The sequence below is a fragment of the Chelonia mydas genome, chromosome 6, assembly GCF_015237465.2.
Source record: "Chelonia mydas isolate rCheMyd1 chromosome 6, rCheMyd1.pri.v2, whole genome shotgun sequence".
NCBI classification, from domain to species: domain Eukaryota; kingdom Metazoa; phylum Chordata; order Testudines; family Cheloniidae; genus Chelonia; species Chelonia mydas.
The window spans coordinates 130,328,931-130,347,470 of NC_051246.2; positions in this window are offsets into that span (position 1 = coordinate 130,328,931).

The window sequence follows — 18,540 nt, forward strand, 5'->3', positions numbered from 1 at the left end:
CTCCTGAGGTCCCTTCCAGCCCTGATATTCTATGATTCTATGACTGTTTTACCCAAGCCCGTCTCACCAAGACTAAAAACAGCTGAGGCTGGTGAAACCGAGAAGGTACCTTGTCACAGTATATGGATGTGCAGATGCACATTCTGTAGTATCTCTACCTTACTGAGCTGGAGTGTTCGTGACTGTGCTAAATGCATTAATAAACTGTTTGTAAATATAGAAGAGTTCCTACGGTGTGAATGTTGCAGATGTGCACATTGGGGTTCCCAACTATATAATAATTTCAATAATACTGGGCCTGATCTTGGGACAAGAACCCACCAACCCTCCAAGTGATAACTGGGAATTCTTAAGTAATCAATATAATTGATACATAATCTATAGATCGGGCACCATTCAGCAGACCTAGGATTAGAGCTGCCCCACTCCATAACCCGTATCCAGTTCGAAGTTATTCTTAGAACTTTTTTCACTCAGCTTCATGCACTGATGAGGACTGGGGAAGAGCCAATGACGACTTGACCAGCACTGATATCTGCTGTGCGAAGACTTTTGACACGAGTGGATCTGTTTTAGGTGACGAATTCCCCTCTTGAGGTGTGAAGAAAATTGATGTCTGTGCAAAGAGCACTTCTACAGTGCCAAGTGGGTAGGGAGGCTGTGGCCCTGGGTAAAGCTGGCTGGGAAATAATTTTCTCGTCCTGTGGAAAATTTGAGATAGCAAAAAATTTCCCCATCCTGAACTGGGACAAAGTGTCACGATCTCAAACTTTTGCAAATCCAAAAGCCAAAAAGAATTTGGTTCAATTCAATCTAACGGTTTTGTTCCAATAATCTTGAAACATTTTGTATTGATTTTGACCAGCCTTTTAGCCCAGCCTCACACTGGTTTTGCCTCACTGAAGCAAACATAAAGAGCTTACGCTACAAAACCCCTTTAAACTGCCATATACAGCACTTATGAATTCTTTTTTATGCCTAAACAGATGCATGCTGAGGGAGAATGCCTCTGCTCTTATTTGATGTGTGGAGAACTCTGAGCAGTTCATGTGACTGGGAAGAGTGCCAATGTGAGCAGAAGTGTTGGTTTATCAATTTTTTTCCTAGTGTTGTTCATTAATACAAACGCTTTCCTGACAGTGACTTCTGTTGGCATCAACACTACATCCTGACATTGTTCTGAGATGAATCAGGCAGGGGGAACAACCTAAATGTAAGGAAGAGCTGCTTTGTGGACACTAAAAGTGTTGTAAAACACTGAAATGCAGTTTTCTAAAATGTGCCCCGACTGTTCTCTGTGTGTGTGTGTGTGTGGGTGGGTGGGTGTGTGTGTGTTTGTGCACAGTAAGAAAAATCAAGCAGTTTAAAGAAGTTTTGTAGTGTATGGTTTTTTTTTTCTTTCAGTGAAGCAAATCAATGTGCACAAAAGCTAAAGGACTGGTTTTCCTATACAAGAAGATAGCTTCGATAACTGGACAGATGCTTCAGCCCGTGGTTACTTGATCTTAGAATGTGTATTACGTCTTTTCTTTTTTTTTTTTTTTTTACTTCTATCTGCCTTTCATTGGTGGATCTCAAAGCACGTTAGAAACATTCTGTTATTTCCACAGGGCAAAAAAAATTATATCCATTTTACAGGTGGAAAAACCAAGGCAAAAATATTTTTAGCAACTAACCCAAGGCCTTACAGCAAGTCGATAATAAAAATGGACCAGTAATGCAGAAGATCTGACTCCAAAACACCTATTCTAACCACTAAACACTTCAGCTATCTGGAATGCAAATAAGGTTTACATCCAGGTGGGTGACTCTACAAACTAAGCTAGTCCTCATCCATACACTGGAAAAATAAACCATTGCATATGAACAAACCAAGTTCTGTTTAAATCATTGAATCATTTCCTCACTTTAACATGGATGTTGCTCAGTCAGCTTTACGACTAGTTGGAACATCACCACAATGAGAGATCAACTCAGTGTTATGCTATATTTTAATCTACTGTTTTAATATTACTCACTATAAATTTGATTGTCACCTTAAAAATACCAGGTTCCTGTCCAGCTTTTTAATATTCCCCTTCACTGGAATGATGTACGACAAAAATTGTGTTTAGTAATTACCTCCTAACTGTCAGAATTAAGAAAGAACCTGGAAAAAGTCATTTCAAGTCCCGTAGCAAGATGTCAGCTCTCATAAAAAGTCTTACTTAGATCAAATTAGAGATATGTCTCTGCTGACAGCAGCAACAAAACACACAGCCCAAAGACAGGAGGGAATCTGCTGGCTTTGGGAAAGGAATGGGGTTTCTAATTAAGCAATGCTATGTAAGGCAGCCAGATAAATCAGATTTCTCTCACATGCGTAACTGACACACAGATGCAATTAATTCAGAGACTTAAAGAAATTTTTGAAAAAGAAGGGAAAGCACATAAAGCACAAACTATACACCATCTCCAACCCAAAGAACTGATATAAACTTTGTCATGGTTCTCCTGATATTTTTTTTAATTCCTTGTTAAAATGATTATTCATATTCCTGTGGCATCTAGCAGGGCTTCTACTTCACCATCACACAGACTGATGCAAAGACCCCTAAGCTCCATGGAAGGTCCTAAGGACCTGCCCTCTGAAAACCAGGTCCCTTTACAACGTGCATCAAGTTGGGCTCCCAAACGGAGATGCCCAAAGCACTAGTCTGTGCACATCAGGCGTATTTAGCAGAAAGTGTTCCATCCCATTCATAGAATCACAGACTATCAGGGTTGGCAGGGACCTCAGGAGGTCATCTAGTCCAACCCCCTGCTCAAAGCAGGACCAATCCCCAACTAAATCATTCGTTACAGGCGATGCAATTCGACATCGATTAGGTCTCTAGACACGGCACTAGCCTCATGCAGTATGGGCAGGTGTTGACAAAAGCTTCTTTCAGGGCGGGAAGATTAGGTCGGGAGCTGCTGGAAGGATTTCAAATAATGCGGTGTGACGTGCTCACCTACCGTGTGATACTCCCACTTTCTGCCTTTCAGGTCTTGAAATATGAGGTACCATTAGAAAGCTGTGAAAGGAGTCGTCCCCCAAGGGGGTGCTGGGCTCTACTGCAGTACCTACCCTGCATATGTTTCCCCAGTTTGATAAATGCCTTGGGCTGATGTCAGTGGGACTCTGGACGGGCAGGGCTGGTCTGCCTAGGCACAGTTGATATTGCAACTCTCCCCTCGCTCACGGGGTGGGACAGCCCCGGAGCGGCTTAGAGGGGATTCTTCTGTGAACATTCCCTTCGTAGCATTTTTCAAACTCTACTTTTTTTTTGTAACCTTGTTCATCTGCCCCTCCCCACCACCCCCAGCTCTCATCGCGCCCCACTTCTGCATCATAACATCCATCCTCCCCCTCCTTCCATCTCCCTTCCCCATCCTCATTATCCTCACCCCTCTGCTGGTCCCACCAGCTCTGCCGGCTCCTCTTCCCCACTCCTCCTCCTTCCCAATCTTTCCCCAACTCTGCTCTCCTCTGCCCTCCATACTGCTGTTACCTACTGTCCACCTGGCTCCCCATCAGCCTTCCTCAGCTCCTGTCTCCCGGTCCTCACTGTCCCCCACACTCATCCTTGGGGACTTCCACGCTGATGAGTCATCCAACCCCTATCTGCACGTTTCTTCGCCCCCCACTTCTGCCTTTCACCTGCAGTCCTGGTTCAACTCCCCCACTCTCCGAAAGGGACGTTCACTTGACTTGGTCTGCACGAAGCACTGCTCTCTCTGATCTCTCTGTTGCTGAGCCCCCATCTCCGACCATCGCCCGGTCTCTTCAGCATCGCCCATCAGCCCCATCTGCCACGCCCTGTCACTTGGCCTTTCTGTGATTACCAGTCCATCAGCATGGGAGACTTCTTGTCTGCTGGAAGGTGCACATGGCAAAAACAGAGCTCCTGATCTCCCCACCACCACCAAGCATTCCCAGCTACCTCCTTTCTCGATCACGGTGCACACCACCAGCATCCTGCCTGTCACTTACGCCCATAACCTGGGCAAAGATCATTTTCCCACCCTGTGGCTTTGACCATGTCACCCCTCTTTGCAACCCTCCACTGACTCCCCCTTCTAGATCACATCAGCCATACACTACTTGTCCACTTTCAAGGCCCTTCAGAGCCTATCCCCAACTACCTGTCATTTCACATCCACTAACAAGATGTCTCCTGCCTCCAGTTGACCCATACCAGCCTCCACAGCCCACTTGCTAAATTTTCAAACAAGCTCCGTCATGCTTTCTCCCATGCTGCCCCTCATTCTTGGGAGAAGCTCCCTGTAAACACCCACAAAACTACCTCATTATCCTTCACATCCCTCCTTAAATCTCTCCTTTGCTGTCATTCCTATAAAAATCTTGACAGTGGATAGACCGCTGGTGTGCTAAGACCACAGCCTGTCATGCTATCATATTGTCTTACTGGTTCCTTGTACTCCCACATCTGGCTATATCCATCTGTTGTCTCTCATTGCATACTTAGATTATCAGCTCTTTGGGGCAGGGACCGTCTTTTTGATCTGGGTGCGTACAGCTTCTAGCACAGTGGAGTCAGAAATCCAAATAAATGAAAATAATTCCTACCAGTGCTATTTGGAGCAGGAAAGTTCTAAGGTACTTAGCAGTGAATCAACACTCATCTTGTCTTACATTTCAGGTCAAACACTTTCCACTGCACCATTCTGCTTTGCACTGCACAGACACTATCAATCTGCACAACACTTCAGCAAATTCCATTGAGATTTTCCAAGCCGATTGGCAGAATTCTGCAGCACACAAACTTACAAACCAAGCTTCAACAAGGCTCCAAGGGGCCTGATTCTCAGCTAGTGCAAAGTAGCGTAGCACCATTGACTTATAAAGTGTCTAGTTCACAGGAGTCATTTCCTGTGCATTTCACAAGGCAGGAAAGTTACGGTGAACATAACTACTGTAGAAAATGAGCAGGTAATCTTCGGGCAAGCCTGCACTACAAAATTAGGTCAACCCAAGGTACGTCGACATACAGACACCACAGTAATTATATAGCTTGTGCATGTAAGCGGCCGTCCGTCGACCTAACTCTGTAGTGTTCACCAGGCCTTAGTCTGTATTACAAAAAAGAAAAAGGGAGGGAAACACACAGTAGGTCCATCAAGGGGTATTAGTTAGGATGGGCAGGGATGGTGTCCCTAGCCTGTTTGCCAGAAGCTGGTAATGGGTGACGGGATGGATCACTTGATGATGACCTGTTCTGTTCATTCCTTCTGGGGCACCTGGCACTGGCCACAGTTGGAAGACAGGACACTGGGCTGGATGGACCTTTGGTCTGACCCAGTATGGCCAATCTTATGTTCTTGTGCTTCCTCTGGTTAGAACAGAGCATTCTGAAACCAGGCTGTGAGCTTTAGATTCTGAAAAAAATTATCTAGCAGATGATGAATAAGGGCTTTGTCTAACCTGCTGAACTTTAAAGATATGATGAAAACCCAGCGCAAACATGGTATTTGCACCTTCATCTTATTAGAGATTCACCATCTCTACCTAACCAACAGGCACTGGGGGCAGTACAGCACCTGCCCAAAAGACAGCTGGCGGCACAGGGAAACAGGGTGAGCAGGGGAGCGGTACCGAGTATGACCAGGAGATGTGGAGGGAGAGAAAGACTTTGGCTGCTACAGCACGGGCTACCGAAGCAGCGGACCTGGCTAAGGTGCTGTCTCCAGGAGAGGGTTCGCCACTGAGAATCCCAAGTGGAGGGAATCACCTCTCTCTGGCCCATCAGATCAGCTGATCACACCAGATCAGCTGCTTACCACCAAAGCCCCTCTCTCCACCCATCTCCTCAGCATTTTCTATTTCCCCACTCAGCTTGCTGGCTTGGGGAGCCTGGGTGGCTAAATCGGGGCTGACCAGGCAGCTAAGGGGTTAGGCATTGCAACACAGAGCAAAGCCACACCTAAGAACCTATGAGGATCTGGACCCTAGTGGCTACAAGGAGACACTAATAGCTTCGTGTTACAATGAGTCAATAATGGTGCCGTTAAACACAAGCCACATTTATAACTGGTAGCTCTTTCTTCTAGTTGATTATTTTATATTATTTTTGCTCAGTGATTCTAATCTGGCGTTCATTAAATGCTTGGCTAAACATCAATGGGCAGTTATGGCACTACTGCTGGTTCAGCTGTTTGCTTAGGAAATCCCTGACATCGGACAGTTATTCACCTATACACAACCAGCAAACAAGACAACTGTCGTAAGCTAAAGAGAAAAGAAAGATCTCCAGGGATGAATGTAAGGCAGTTTGCTCAGTTCCTCTTTTGGTGCTAGAGTCTCAGTCTTCCCATAGGTTGATGTCTGTCATTTCCTTTAAAATTCAGAAGGAAGCTGTCTGGTTTGTTTATCTGTTGTCAGACATGACAATCAAACTGGTGCCAATAGGAACCGATCAGCAGAACGAAAATGCACGGGAACCTCAACTATTATCAAGCTGCAACACTGATGTGCAAGCTAGAAATGTCTCCAGCTGAACCCCAGCCTCCCCCACTCTTAACCAGAAATGATAGGAGCTGCAAGAGATTTGCATCATTCCAAAGGGCTATTTGTAATTCCTGGAACAGCTGTGGGTGCCGGGGTTTACTGTGAGAGTCACAGTCTTGCTGAGAGAACAAGTTAAATGGTATTTTCCAGGCCTCTTCTTCACCACATCAGATTCCAAAACATCTGCTGCTAATGTAACACGCACAGCTGGTTAGATCCCTTTCACAACATAGACTCTCAGGAAACTCCAGGGTGAGATTTTCAGAAGAGCCTGAAGGAGTCAGGCCCCCAAATTCCACTGGCTTTCGGTTGTAACTGGGCTCCCAACTCTTCTGTCCGAGCATTGTAATTGGGATGCCAGCCAAAAAAAAAAGAAAAGAAAACCCCTCCACTGCTGAGGCCTCTTTCTCTGACTAACAGCTGCCATTCACTCACTCAAGCCAGTCAAACATTGTATTGGATCAGAGCCTGAATGGAAGACGCCCCATGGAGAGGATTACAATCTCTCTACAGTACCTAAACCCCGATGGCTCACCTGAAGACCGGATCCTCGTATCCTCCAACGCTGGTGCTACTGCCTTGTGCTGTTAAATGGCTGCAGCATTCTGCCCCTAGGGTGCAGGGGTGGATTAACGCAGGGGCCCGTGGGGCCCACACCCACATGTCCCAGCCAATTTAGGAGCCCCCACAGGAGCACTGGCACCTGTGGGGGAAATAGGGGGCCACCCGCACTGGAACTGTGGCCCCACCCCCTGCTCCTCCTCTTCTCCCCCTCTCCCCCGAAGCCCTACCCCCTGGTCAGACTGGAAGCCAGAGCCGGGCCATGGTAAGAGCCACCCAGTCTGCTATGGGAATCCCCGGACCTTCCACCTGCCCTGGGCGGGGGCTGGGGTGCCCAAGAGCAGCCCCCAGCCCATGTCCCCGCCCCCGCAGGGTTTGCCACCCAGGGCAGGTGGAGGTTCTGGGGCACCTCACAGCAGCCTGGGCTCCTGGGTAGCTCTTACCATGGCCCAGCTCTGGTTTGCAGCCTGGGCAGGGCCTCAGGGGAAGAGGAGGAACAGGAGATGGAGGAACAGGAGATGGGGCCCCATGACAAGGGGGAACGAAGGCCCATCTCAGTCCCCCAATGGGAAGAGGCTGGCGTAGCTAGCAGGGGCTGCGCTTAATGGCGGGGAGCTGATCACCTTATCAGCTCCCTGCCGCTGCTGCTCCATGCCGGTCTGAAGCTACTACGCCCATGTTAAAAAGTGGATGGGCATAGCCCCGCTTCCCAGTTCCAGTGCCCCTGGACCCCCCACGGAGTGGGGGGCCAAATGTTCTTTGTGCCCAGGGCCCCAATAAATATTAATCCACCTCTGCTAGGGTGGCTTCATTTCAGTGGTGGGCACTGTAATCCCTCACCTCACAGGTGTTTTATATTAATCTGAATTGATTATCATCTGAATTTTAAGTCAGGTTTGTAAATCATTCTGAGAAACAGAGGCAAGTGCTGTAGCATTGTCATTATTCATCACCTCGAGCAGAGCTGTTTTTGTGGCTAGGGCTCATGGCAATGGGGATCCAGCGCTGGACAAACAGCTTCAACCCGGTTTCAACCTGGTCAATATAAAGGAGGGCTGCAGCTTCTGAATGAGACCTGTCCATTCCGTTTCATTGGCTGGGTTCAAAGTACATTGCTGAACAGCTCACTCGGACCTTATGAGATGGGGTGTCTTGGGGATGGCATGTGGAAGAATTGGCCACTGAAATACCCTGCATAATGACAGGTTTCAGAGTAGCAGCCGTGTTAGTCTGTATCCACAAAAAGAAAAGGAGGACTTGTGGCACTTTAGAGACTAACCAATTTATTTGAGCATAAGCTTTCGTGAGCTACAGCTCACCTCATCAGATGCATTCAGTGGAAAATACAGTGGGGAGATTTATATACACAGAGAACATGAAACAATGGGTGTTACCATATACACTGTAATGAGAGTGATCAGGGGCGGGGAGGGGTGGAAACCTTTTGTAGTGATAATCAAGAACGTCTGAGGAACAGTGGGGAAGGGGGGGATAAACATGGGGAAGTAGTTTTACTTTGTGTAATGACCCATCCACTCCCAGTCTTTATTCAAGCCTAAGTTAATTGTACCCAGTTTGCAAATTAATTCAAATTCAGCAGTCTCTCGCTGGAGTCTGTTTTTGAAGTTTTTTTGTTGAAGAATTGCCACTTTTAGGTCTGTAATCGAGTGACCAGAGAGATTGAAGTGTTCTCCGACTGGTTTTTGAATGTTATAATTCTTGATGTCTGATTTGTGTCCATTTATTCTTTTACGTAGAGACTGTCCAGTTTGGCCAATATACATGGCAGACGGGCATTGCTGGCACATGATGGCATATATCACATTAGTAGACGTGCAGGTGAACAAGCCTCTGATAGTGTGGCTGATGTGATTAGGCCCCATGATGGTGTCCCCTGAATAGATATATGGGCACAGTTGGCAACAGGCTTTGTTGCAAGGATAGTTCCTGGGTTATTGGTTCTGTTGTGTGGTGTGTGGTTGCTGGTGAGTATTTGCTTCAGGTTCGGGGGCTGTCTGTAAGCAAGGACTGGCCTGTCTCCCAAGATCTGTGAGAGTGATGGGTCATCCTTCAGGATAAGTTGTAGATCCTTGTTGATGCATTGGAGAAGTTTTAGTTGGGGGCTGAAGGTGATGGCTAGTGGCCTTCTGTTATTTTCTTTGTTGGGCCTGTCCTGTAGTAGGTAACTTCTGGGTACTCTTCTGGCTCTGTCAATCTGTTTCTTCACTTCATCAGGTGGGTATTGTAGTTGTAAGAATGGTTGATAGAGATCTTGTAGGTGTTTGTCTCTGTCTGAGGGGTTGGAGCAAATGCGGTTGTATCGTAGAGCTTGGCTGTAGACAATGGATCGTGTGGTGTGGTCTGGATGAAAGCTGGAGGCATGTAGGTAGGCATAGCGGTCAGTAGGTTTCCGGTATAGAGTGGTGTTTATGTGACCATCGCTTATTAGGACTGTAGTGTCCAGGAAATGGATCTCTTGTGTGGATTGGTCCAGGCTGAGGTTGATGGTGGGATGGAAATTGTTGAAATCATGGTGGAATTCCTCAAGGGCTTCTTTTCCATGGGTCCAGATGATGAAGATGTCATCTATGTAGCGCAAGTAGAGTAGGGGCATTAGGGGATGAGAGCTGAGGAAGCGTTGTTCTAAGTCAGCCTTAAAAATGTTGGCATACTATGGGGCCATGCGGGTACCCATAGCAGTGCCTCTGATTTGAAGGTATACATTGTCCCCAAATGTGAAATAGTTATGGGTGAGGACACAGTCACAAAGTTCAGCCACCAGGTTAGCCATGACATTATCGGGGATACTGTTCCTGACGGCTTGTAGTCCATCTTTGTGTGGAATGTTGGTGTAGAGGGCTTCTACATCCATAGTGGCCAGGATGGTGTTTTCAGGAAGATCACCGATGGATTGTAGTTTCCTCAGGAAGTCAGTGGTGTCTCAAAGATAGCTGGGAGCGCTGGTAGCGTAGGGCCTGAGGAAAGTTAGAACAACGCTAACCCTCCCCCCCCAACCCGCTGTTCCTCAGACGTTCTTGTCAACTGCTGGAAATGGCCCACCTTGATTATCACTACAAAAGGTTTCCCCGCCCCCCCGGCTCTCCTGCTGGTAATAGCTCACCTTACCTGATCACTGTCCTTACAGTGTGTATGGTAACACCCATTGTTTCATGTTCTCTGTGTATGTAAATCTCCCCACTGTATTTTCCACTGAATGCATCCGATGAAGTGAGCTGTAGCTCACGAAAGCTTATGCTCAAATAAATTTGTTAGTCTCTAAGGTGCCACAAGTCCTCCTTTTCTTTCTGTTAAGTTAGTAAGTAATCTAGCTAGAAATGCATTAGATTTCCTTTTGTTTAATGGCTGGTAAAATAGGTTGTGCTGAATGGAACGTATATTCCTGTTTTTGTGTCTTTTTGTAACTTAAGGTTTTGCCTAGAGGGATTCTCTATGTTTTGAATCTGATTACCCTGTAAGGTATTTACCATCCTGATTTTACAGAGGTGATTCTTTTACTTTTTCTTCTATTAAAATTCTTCTTTTAAGAACCTGATTGCTTTTTCATTGTTCTTAAGATCCAAGGGTTTGGGTCTGTGTTCACCTATGCAAATTGGTGAGGATTTGTAACAAGCCTTCCCCAGGAAAGGGGGTGTAGTGCTTGGGGGATATTTTTTTTTGGGGGGGGGGACATTTCCAAGTGGACACTTCCCCTGTTATTCTTTGTGTAACACTTTGGTGGTGGCAGCTTTTAACCTAAGCTGGTAAGAATAAGCTTAGGGGGTCTTTCATGCAGGTCCCCACATCTGTACCCTAGAGTTCAGAGTGGGGAAGGAACCTTGACAGTCTCTAAGGTGCCACAAGTACTCCTTTTCTTTTTGTGAAATACCCTGTGTTCCAAGTGACCCTCTCCACGGAGGGTTTAGATGGAGGAAGCTGTTCAGCCCAATCCATCTCAAACAGAACAATCTCCAACGCTGTGCAGGCAGCTGACAGTTCCCTGTTCTCTCTGTTGTTAAGGAACAAGAACACGAATCCAGAGGGCCGTACGCAGCAAGTGCCATGACTGCAGCTACATTTATGCTGTAAAAGGAGAGCAGCAGAGGGGAAAGCTAAACATGTGTAGCAGGGCTGTGTGAATGTCAGTGCAGCTGTACCATTGACCCGGATGGAAAAATCCTATCGAATTTAATGGTGATTAAACTAATGGGAATTAAACTAAAATGTAACACACAAAGGTGAACTTGCTAGGGAATTCACAACCAACCTACTGGATTCTGCAGCCGGGTTACAATTCTCTAGACTAGAATTCTAAAAGCAAATAATTTTTTCTACAGAAAGATTATTGTTCCCTGTTAGACCATATAGAGCTTTTCTAGGTGAGGTAACTCTACTTTTTATCAGCGTAAGACTGGACCGGCACAGGTGCTCTCCCGTTCTGCTGTAGAATGTGAGTGACCACATACTACAGCAGCGCTCCATGGAAGAGGCATGAGATCGATACCTGTGCTCCAGAAACTGCCGTTTCTGAGTCTTTTCAGGATGCAATTCACCATTTCAATTCTCATCTATGAAGCCTTTTAGGATTTGGGTCCTGTGTATCTCAGAGACCCCAAGTCTCCCAGGGCTATATCCCAGCAGCTGGAGTTAAGAACCCTTACATACACTTGGCGGGGGGGGTCAGGAGTCTTGAGCTACAGCATCCACAGTGGAAATCGCCCGGCTGTGACATTTACACATTCCTCCCCCAGCCTTCAGACTTTTTTTTTTTTTTGACTATCAAGGTAGATTGCAAAGCCCGAGCATGGAAAGAGGCTTTTTGCAAGGATGAGGTTTAGTGAGTTGACAAGGGAGGGGCTTACATATGGTTGATTTGGGATGCCTACGTGACACTGGGTCAGTTTCCATTTGTGTGGCAAACAGCCTGCGTAGGCACCGAGAGCTGTTGGATGGGCCCCTTTTTCAAAATAGGAAGCAACCTTGTTCCATGACAGATTCAAGGATTTCTCCAGCTGCAGCCGATTTACACCGGTGCCTCCCAGGTGACAACTGTGACAAACAGATTCAAGTTTCAAGTGGCAACTCCACTGTGAGTAATGCTGAAATCCGCAGTCGCGCACCCCTCTGAATGCCCTATCAACCTCCGTTTCTCAGCAGCACCCTGGTAGAAACACCCCCGCACACATCACAGCACCATCATGCTGCCACTTTCGGAAGTGTCGAAGAACATGTACTCTTTTCTTTTAGCACCAGATGGTGACAGCAACAGTTCGAGAGGAGGCTGCCTTTTCCAGCACGCGCTGACCCACTCTGAGCACGGAAATGGTTCTCAGGGGACATAAAGACAATACAAAAATTAGGACTAGACTTCCCAGTTGGTGAACATACAATGATCAAATTATTATTTAAAAGTCCTCCTTTTCTTTTTGCAGATACAGAGTAACATGGCTGCTACTCTGAAACCAAATTATTCCAAGTAATCATTTTACATCTTCCAGTCTGCATGGGGAGCAGCCCATCACAGGACAGCCAGATTAACACTCCCTGGCGGCCTGGGGTCTCTGGTCTCAGTTGATTGCCATTCCATGTCAATTCTTGTTAGCTACCAATGTGGTTGTTCTAAAACAAAATTCGCAGCACAGTGAAATATTGTGAGTCACATGTTTTGTAGCAATTTACAGCGAGTTACATGAACATTTTACACTGGTTTAATATGGATTTATATTTTCCAGACAAAGTCTGAAAAGAAGCCGGGGGGTGCTCACAGATGCACTTTTGGCTCCCCTCTTTGGCACAGTGATTGTGTCAGTGGCAAAATATTGTAGGGGTTGGGTTAAACCTCATTGAAGCTGGAGAGTTTAACAGCCACCCTTCATTCAGGATAAGTGAAAACAGCAATTGAGCTCCTTTATGGACTAGATAGCTGGAAGTGTAACCTGCCGCCTTTAGACTGCAGCATTTGACTTTGGCCCAAAGGACAGGAGAGAAGCAATGGGGAGGAGACGTGGATTTTTGTTTGAATACTCCATGAATCTGCACATGTGCAGGGCAGGGCAAGAGCTAGCCAGGTCCAGAAGCATCCGGCATAGGGGGTTGCAGTTACTGGACGTGCTCAGCAGCAGTTTCTGAAGCCGCCCTGGGCAGTTGTGGGCAGTCTGTCTGGCAGGTCACCCTCTGAGAGCTGAGCCAGTCAGAGCACCAGCGGGGAAGGGTATAAGTAGAAGAATTAAAGACAGCTCTGCAGGCTCAGATGCCGACTCACGCAGGCCCAAGAGATGTCTCTGCTCGGAGGGCTGGGCCCCAATCCCTGTGCCACTTTGGATACCGGTCGGTGCAGTTCCAGCTTTACTTACATGGGAATGTTCGGTCCACTTTGGTGTGCTCCAAGGACCTAGAGGGAGAGCGGTCAGGGAGCATCTGCTACTCCTAGAGGCTTCAGAGCCCGTGAAACTCACACAGCGCTCTCAGCTAACTGCTCCCAACTGGGATTCTGTCTGAGTTAAAGGAAAAACAGGTGCAGAACTGAGTGAGGTAGGGACTTGTGAACTTGAGCCTGATTTAGGAGGAGAAGTTAGTGCCCTAGGGTGAAAGCCTGGTCTTATAAAGATGCGAGGAAAGGCTCTTTTCTATACTGACCTGTGCCATTTTGGATAGACGCTACCAATTTCTGTTTCACCAGCAACTGAGAACCAGTCAGTTGGAAAGCTGCTGGCGCTGGAGACGCCAGAGTGTCTGTCTGCTGCCAGGGTTCTGAAGTGTTTGAAACAACCGAGATGTTGCCATTCTTCTTAAGCTCTGAAGAGTCCAGGTGACACATACTCTGTAATATGATCACACTCTAAAGACTGAGAAATCATCTCTGAGAGGAGATTGGAGGCGAATGTCTTCAGATGTGTGTGCTAAAGCACAGAAGTGTAAATGCCGTGTTGAAACTTTATATTTAAATATCTGTAACTACATAATAACTTTAGTTTAAGTTGTTCATAGTCTTCAAAATATTGATGTAGGCCTGGGCATAAGAACATAAGAATGGCCAGACTGGGTCAGACCAAAGGTCCATCCAGCCCAGTATCCCGTCTTCCAGCAGTGGCCAATGCCAGGTGCCCCAGAGGGAACAAACCCAACAGGTAATGATCAGTGATCTCTCTCCTGCCATCCAGCTCCACCCTCTGACAAAAGAGGCTAGGGACACCATTCCTTACCCATCCTGGCTAATAGCCATTAATGGACTTAACCTCCATGAATTTATCCAGTTCTCTTTTAAACCCTCAAAAAGAAAAGGAGTACTTGTGGCACCTTAGAGACTAAGCAATTATTTGAGCATAAGCTTTCGTGAGCTACAGCTCACTTCACGAAAGCTTATGCTCAAATAAATTGGTTAGTCTCTAAGGTGCCACAAGTACTCCTTTTCTTTTTGTGAATACAGACTAACACTGCTGTTACTCTGAAACCTTTTAAACCCTGTTATAGTCCTGTTAAGATCTTGACATAAGTAACTTTCCTCATTTTTTAGGGGACATGACTGGGAAGGTGAATGGATTAGCAGAGCCAGGCCATCTACACTAGCTGAGATACTAGATTTGTACTATTTACGATGGACAAGACAAGGTGAGGCTGAAGTAAAGAGTAGGGCATGCATTCACCGTGTGTGCACAGAGCCTGCCCTGCGGGGATTGCTTCCTGCAGAGTAACCAAGCCAATTCGAAAGCATGTAATGCAATGTATTGTTCAGAATGCAGGTGTTAATGAGTGTTAGTACAAATGTCTAGACGGTGAAGTTTTGGTGTGTAACTTTGGATGTGTGGCACGTCCTGTGCCCCACCCCCTATGCTTGACTCTGAGCAACTCAGCATAGCTTTGCTGTGAGCGTTGTCACATAGGGTGACCAGATGTCCCAATTTTATAGGGACAGTCCTGATTTTTGAGTCTCTTTCTTATATCGGCTCCTATTACCCCCCACCCCCTGTCCTGATTTTTCACATTTGCTGTCTGGTCACCCTACTGTCACGGATCCTCAGGATTGGTACTGTAGCCCTAGGGGGAACCCCTTAAGTGTGACAGACCTCCTTGAGGTCTTGCTCTTCTTCCAGTGCAAGCCACGCGGCTTCACCACCTCCTTCGACTGAATCTCTAGGCCTGCAGCACTCCTGCTTCCCACGGTGAGCTCCATTCAGCAAGTCCAACTGCAACAGACACTGGTGGAGACTTGTCCACTCTTCAGGGATTAATGCACCTTGCCCAGCATTTGCAGTGATGCTCAAACAAACAGCGCTGTCACAACAGTTGGGTTAATTCATTAACTGAAACACAGCATAGGATAGTCTAGAGAAATGAAGGTTAAAGCACAGTCCATTCTGGTCAGCCCAGAGCCCAGCCAAGCTGTAGTGAACCCCTTGGTTCAAGCTCTGTCTGTCTCTCCATCTGATCTCCTTCATCAGACTCCAGCCCTGACTCCTTCCAGCAGCCAACTCTTGTCCTCCACTTCACCCCTCACCAGTCCTTTGATCTCCAGCTGGGGGAAATGGTGCTCAGCTTCTTGCAGAGAGGTGGAGCAATCCATGGTTGTTGGTTTCTAGGTATCAATGTCCCGGTGATTGGATTAATCATTGTCCTCATGGATTCTCCATTGGTATGGGGACTAAGGCCCAGACAGCTGGGCAACACCCACACTTATGTGTCTCAGCCTTCCCTGGGAGCAAACAGTCCCCAGGTTACATTTCAGCATATGGGGGAAACTGAGGCACAAACAGGACTCATATTCCCACTTTGTTACAGTGCCAGATAAAGAAACCTGAGTGACAAGACTGGACTCAGACTGAGTTCTTGGGAAACCAAGTGGAAGAGGTCTCGGGAGAACAACAACTAGTCACATATTTTATACCATTTACAATGTTTTATGTGCATTAATTGTTTGTTCACTTTGGTATACCTAATGTCACGCAGGGGTGTGAATAATCCACACTCCTGAGCAACGTAAATTACACCGACCTAAGCGCCCGAGTGGACAGCGCTATGTCACCGGGAGAGTTCCTCCCGCTGGCACAGCTACCTCCTCCTGTGGAGCAAGAGTGAATAAGCTGACAGGAGAGCTCGCTCCAGGTGACTTAGAGCATCCCCACCACAAGCGTTACAGCGACGCAGCTGCACTGGTGCGGCTGCGCCACCGTAGCGTCTGTCGTGTAGTTACAGCCTAAGAAACTGTCTGGTGCTCTTTCTGTGAAGCTGGTGTTCAGAGAGCTGGTAACACCCACTTACATTCTTCTACATACAATAGCCCTGACGTTTAACTCTGTGTAACGCTTTCTGAAAAGGCAGCATTCTAGCCTGTGCTTAAGCAAAGAGATAAGCGGAGGTGGAGGAAGAATGGGAGTTGAACATAGAGTTGTACATAATCTTGCTTCAGCAAGCATTCTCCTATCCCATTACACAAGGTTCGAATAGGAGTTTAGCCATGCAGCCCAAGGGGATTCCACTGTGGTCTGATAAAGGCAGGGGTAGGGGACCGATTAGATTGGAGCATGGTGCCTGTGCAAAGCAGCAGACAAGGAGCAGAAAGCCAAAGACAGAGCAGAACAAACACTGGGAATGTGGCCCTGAGAAAAACTCTAGGCAGAGAGCTTTTGGGGCTGAGTGCTGACTGAAAGAGGCTTGGAACTGAGAACACGGAAACTTCCTCCTGTTTGATTCCTTGTGTGTGCAGAGAAACAGGACTTTGAATATTCTTTGTAAATAAACAGGATTGCATCAAACTTAAGAACATAAGAGCGGTCAGACCAATGTTCCATCTAGCCCAGTAGCCTGTCTCCGATGTGGCCAGTACCAGAGCTTCAGTGGGAGATATCCTTCCTTATTTTGGAGATATCCTTTCCTTCCTGGCTTCTGGCAGACAGAGATTTAGGGTCACCTCAAGCATGAGGTTGCATCCCTGTGGCCATCCTGGCTAATGGATCCTCCATGAACATATCCTCCATGAACGTATCTACTTCTGTTTTGAACCCAGTTATACTTTTGGCCATCTCAGCATCGCATGGCAATGAATTCCACAAGATGACAGTGTGTTGTGTGAAAAAGTACTTCCTCTTGCTTGTATTAAACTTATTAATTTCATTAGGTGACTCCTGGTTTTTGCATTGTGGGAAAGGGTAGATAACACTTCTCTATTTACTTTTTCCACACCATTCATGATCTTATCGACCTCTATCATCTCTTTTCTAAGCTGAATAACTAATGTTTTTAGTCTCTCTTCACATGAAAGCCGGGTCCACACCCTTGGTCATCTTTGCTGCCCTTCTCTGAAGCTTTTCTAGTTCCACGATATCTTTTTCGAGAAGGGGTGACCAGAACTGAACGCAGCACAGGATTTGCTAACCCTTTTCTAACAGTTCCTAACATTCTGGTAGCCTTTTTGACCATTGCTGTGCATTGAGCTGAAGTTTTCAGAGAACTATCTATGACTCCAATATCTCTTTCTTGAGATGTAACAGCTAATTTAGACCCCATCACTACATAGGTGTAGCTGGGATTATTTTTTCACAATGTGCATTACTAGGGTGACCATATGACAAGAACAAAATATCGGGACACATGGGGGGCGGCCACAGGCTCACCCCCTCACCAGGGCCGGCTCTAGGGTTTTTTGCCACCCCAAGCAAAAAAAAACAAACAAACCTGGAGAACATCGGTCAGGATGCGGGACAAACAATTTCATCGGTACATCTGGTCACCCTATGCATTACTTTGCACTTATCAATGCTGAATTTCATCTGCCATTTCATTGTCCAGTTTTGTGAGATCCCCCGGTAACTCTTTCCAGTCAGTTTTGGATTTAACTAATTCTGTCATCAATTTCTCCTCCTAACCAAAAAAACATGGAAGGTGCTGAATATTGGCTAACTGTTCAAGTCAAAAAGAGGTAACAGTATTCTAGGGAAAGTGTCCGAAATATACATCTGCATACCCGCTTTTTAGTAACAATGCACTCAAATTCCAATTTCACGGCCAGGGAATAGAGATTCCATTTTACTACCCTTTTGTGTAGGACATGGGGTCAATGCAAGTATAAAGGTATCCTGCTAGGAACACATTACGTAGTACTCTGCCATTAAATTGCAGGCTCCTTTGTTGGTGACAATGGGGAATGGATGACAGAACTGCTTTATCAAAGCAACTCATGCTGATGATTATGATGTCACCATGACTAATGTCAAAAAATCTGCTTCTGTTTCAATGTTGGTTACCAGCAGTGCTGGTGCACAATAAAGAAAAAGAGAGAGAGACACAGCACAGAGACATCTAATCTCATGCTTCAGAGCCCAAGCTGATCTGCAGGGACCAGAAATGAATTTTAATTATTCCTTACATCTGCCCTTCTCCTCCACCAACATACTCCATGCAGAGCATTTAGCTTCATGCATGTTGTAAAGGACTTGCCT